Raw genomic sequence first — 4,702 nt, forward strand, 5'->3', positions numbered from 1 at the left:
GGTGAAAGGCAATTCGACCACTGCAGTGGGCAACAATTCGACCTCTGCGGTGGGCAACAATTCGACCTCTGCGGTGGGCAACAATTCGACCTCTGCGGTGGGCAACAATTCGACCTCTGCGGTGGGCAACAATTCGACCTCTGCGGTGGGCAACAATTCCACCTCTGCGGTGGCAGCCAATTCAACCTCTGCGGTGAACCCAGACGAAGAGCTGGAGAAGACTGTCGAACCACGAATCGCTTCTCTCCGGAAAATGGGGAAGGATGAAATTCGCAGGTTCACCGACCTCGCCTTGCGTCATTTTAACACGACGGAAGTCTCCATCTTCATACCTCTGAAGGAGGCAAACGTGACGGTCAAGGTAAGGAGCATCATCCTGAAGCCACTGAGATGGTGGATGATTGTTTTGGAGAGGACTGTAGCCATTGGGCCATTTAGCACCTGCAGGAAGGCTGGGTGGTAGTTCCCATAATAGAAACATACAAGATTGATGGCAGAAAAAGACCTCCTGGTCCACCTAGTCTGCCCTTATACTATTTCCTGTATTTTATCTTAGGATGGATATATGTTTATCCCAGGCATGTTTAAATTCAGTTACTGCGGATTTACCAACCATGTCTGCTGGACGTTTGTTCCAAGCATCTACTACTCTTTCAGTAAAATAATATTTTCATGCATTGCTTCTGAGCTTTCCCCCAACTAACTTCAGATTGTGTCCCCTTGTTCTTGTGTTCACTTTCCTATTAAAAACACTTCCCTCCTGAACCTTATTTAACCCTTTCACATATTTAAATGTTTCGATCATGTCCTCCCTTTACCTTCTGTCCTCCAGACTATACAGATTGAGTTCATGAAGTCTTTCCTGATATGTTTTATGCTTAAGACCTTCCACCCTTTTTGTAGCCCGACTTTGGACCCGTTCAATTTTATCAATATAGAAACATAGAAACATAGACGATTGACGGCAGAAAATGACCTCCTGGTCCCATCTAGTCTGCCCTTATACTATTTCCTGCATTTTATCTTAGGACGGATCTATGTTTCTCCCAGGCATGTTTAAATTCAGTTACTGTGGATTTACCAACCACGTCAGCTGGAAGTTTGTTCCAAGCATCTACTACTCTTTCAGTAAAATAATATTTTCTTGCGTTGCTTCTGATCTTTCACCCAACTAACCTCAGATTGTGCCCTCTTGTTCTTGTGTTCACTTTCCTATTTAAAAACACTTCCCTCCTGAACCTTATTTAACCCTTTGCTGGCTGGGGAATTCTGGGAGTTGAAGTCCAAATATCTTCAAGTTGCCAAGGTTGGGAAACACTGCTTTAACATACTGTATTTAAATGTTTTGATCATGTCCCCCCTTTCCCTTCTGTCCTCCAGACTATACAGATTGAGTTCATGAAGTCTTTCCTGATACGTTTTATGCTTAAGACCTTCCACCCTTTTTGTAGCCCGTCTTTGGACCCGTTCAATTTTATCCATATCTTTTTGTAGGTGAGGTCTCCAGAACTGGACACAGTATTCCAAATGGGGTCTCACCAGCGCTCCATACAGCAGGATCACAATCTCCCTCTTCCTGCTTGTTATACCTCTAGCTATGCGTATCTAACTATAATTCCCAATCTTGTCGGTTGCAGTGTTAGAGAACTTGCTAACCGTCATGTCCATTTATCCAGGAGATGGCTTCCTAGATATATAAGCTCAAAGCGGTGTGCCTGCACTCCTATCTCCTGTTCTTCTTGAGAGGTAGGGCTGGACCCTCTTGGGAGGGTCCTTGACCCAAAGAGCAGGTTTTCTATGCCTGAAGGGAGAGTAGAATCTATATCTCTTCATCACTAGTCCAACACCTTCACTGAGGCTCTTGTTTTGATGTTTCACCATTCGTGTAGGATCTCAAGGCAGCACAGAGTAGAAGAAAGGGGACTAAAACTTGGGTTTACTCAGTTGCAGAGGAACAAAGGAAATAAGGAATTTGGAGGCTAAAATGTATGATGAATGGTTGAGGGACTTAGATATGGATAGCCTATCAAAGATGACAAGAATATCCTACGAAATTAGACTTACAATCCTGGGTCTTGAAAGCTTAGAACTACAACGCCTTAAACATGATCTAAGTATTGCCCACAAGATCATATGCTGCAATGTCCTGCCCGTCAAAGACTACTTCAGCTTCAACCACAACAACACAAGAGCACACAACAGATTCAAGCTTAATATTAACCGCTACAAACTTGACTGTAAAAAAATGTGACTTTAGTAATCGGGTTGTCAAAGCGTGGAACTCATTACCGGACTCCGTAGTATCATCCCCTAGCCCCCAACATTTTACCCTTAGACTATCCACGGTTGACTTCACCAGATTCCTAAGAGGTCAGTAAGGGGCGTACATGGGCGCACTAGAGTGCCTTCCGTCCCCTGTCCTATAGTCTCTCCTATATCTCGTACTTCTTCTCTACTATATCCTCTATAACCTTCGTTGTGTATTATTTATTATTATTATTTATTATTATTTTTTATTGGATTTGTATGCCGCCCCTCTCCGTAGACTTGGGGCGGCTAACAACAATGATAAAAACAGCATGTAACAATCCAATACTAAAAACAACTAAAAACCCTTATTATAAAACCAAACATACACACAAACATACCATGCATAAATTGTAAAGGCCTAGGGGGAAGGAATATCTCAGTTCTCCCATGCCTGACGGCAGAGGTGGGTTTTAAGGAGCTTATGAAAGGCGAGGAGGGTGGGGGCAATTCTAATATCTGGGGGGAGCTGGTTCCATAGGGCCGGGGCCGCCACAGAGAAGGCTCTTCCCCTGGGTCCCGCCAAACAACATTGTTTAGTTGACAGGAGTTTGTGTATTGGACAAAATAAATAAATTAAATAAATTAAAATAAAGGTGGAGGGCATGAGAGCAACCTTCTAGTACTTGAAGGGCTGTCACAGAGAAGTGGGGATTGATTGAATCTCCAAAACGACTGGAGGGCAGGTCGAGAACTAATAGAAGTTTTTAAAAGAGAGATCCAATGTAGAATTAAGGAGAAATTAAAGATGGCTATCCAATCTCTTCTTAAGCTGTTCTGTTCGCATTACTTGTACTGTTCCTGGGTCCCTTCGGACCCAGACTAAAAAAATGTTGATTTTGGCTACTGTAAGTGTTTTTTTGAATACCTATTGCATTAGTAAACTATATGTGAACATGCTTGATCATAAACAAATGAAAAATGAAACGAAAAATTAATTTTTATTTATTTGTTTTGCCCAGAAAAGCCCCCCCCCCCCCAGGCGGTTCGCTTTATATATAGACTAGGCTGCAAGTTCCAAATTACATCCTTGTTTTTATGCAATGGATTTTTTGCATAAAACCAGTTGTTTGATTATAAAAACAAGGATGTATAAAAACAAAAACATCAACATGCCCTAGCTCAGCTCCGTGCATATGTGTGCTGGCCAGCTGATTTTTAGCTCTCACAGAGGCTCTGGGAGGGCGTTTTTGGCTTCCAGAGAGCCTCTGGGGGGATTTCAGGGGACATTTGCACCCTCTCTTGACCCCAGAGAAGCCCTTGGAGCCTGGGGAAGGTGAAATATGAGCCTACTGGGCCCACCAGAAGTTGGGAAAGAGGCCTTTTCTGGCCTCCAGATGGCCTCCAGCGGCAGGGGAGGCTGTTTTCGCCCTCCCCAGGCATTGAATTATTACTCGCACATGCTCACACTCTATCGGCACCCAAGGAAAAAAGGTTCGCCGTCACTGTTCTATGAGAAGACATTGAGGACTAAATAAAGAAAAAGGAAAGGATAGAAAGAGGGAAAGGCTGGTGGAGAAATCGAAGACACAAAGGCAGTGCCCTTGACTTAAAATGTAAAGAGGGAGAAGCGAACACAGGAGAAGCAGACAGAGATTATGGGTTTCACAATGGAGGTTTATAGTTTTAGTATATGGGTTTTCTAATGGGTTTTTAAAATAGTTTATTATTGATATTTGACCTCTTTTTATTATTGTATTACCGTATATTTGTATTGTTGTAAGCCGCCCTGAATCCGACAAGATTGGGTGGCATAGAAGTCGAATAGATAGATAGATAGATAGATAGATAGATAGATAGATGGATGGATGGATGGATGGATGGATGGATGGATGGATGGATGGATGATAATAATAATAATAATAATAATAATAATAATAATAATAATAATAATAATTTATTAGGTATGTATGCTGCCCCTCTCCATAAACTCGGAGCGGATAGATAGATAGATAGATAGATAGATAGATAGATAGATAGATAGATATTAATACTACTACTACTACTACTACTACTAATAATAATAATATAATTATTATTATTATTATTATTAATTAGATTTGTATGCTGCTCCTCTCCATAGACTCAGAGCGGATAGATAGATAGATAGATAGATAGATAGATAGATAGATAGATAGAGATAGATAGAGTGAGATAGATAGATAGATATTAATACTAATACTACTACTAATAATAATAATAATAATAATTATTATTATTATTAATTAGATTTGTATACTGCCCCTCTCCATAGACTCAGAGCGGATAGATAGATAGAGATAGATAGAGTGAGATAGATAGATAGATAGATAGATAGATGGATGGATGGATAATAATAATAATAATAATAATAATAATAATAATAATAATAATTTATTAGATATGTATGCTGCCC

This window comes from Erythrolamprus reginae, chromosome 13 (genome assembly GCF_031021105.1).
Source record: "Erythrolamprus reginae isolate rEryReg1 chromosome 13, rEryReg1.hap1, whole genome shotgun sequence".
Taxonomy (NCBI): Eukaryota; Metazoa; Chordata; class Lepidosauria; order Squamata; family Dipsadidae; genus Erythrolamprus; species Erythrolamprus reginae.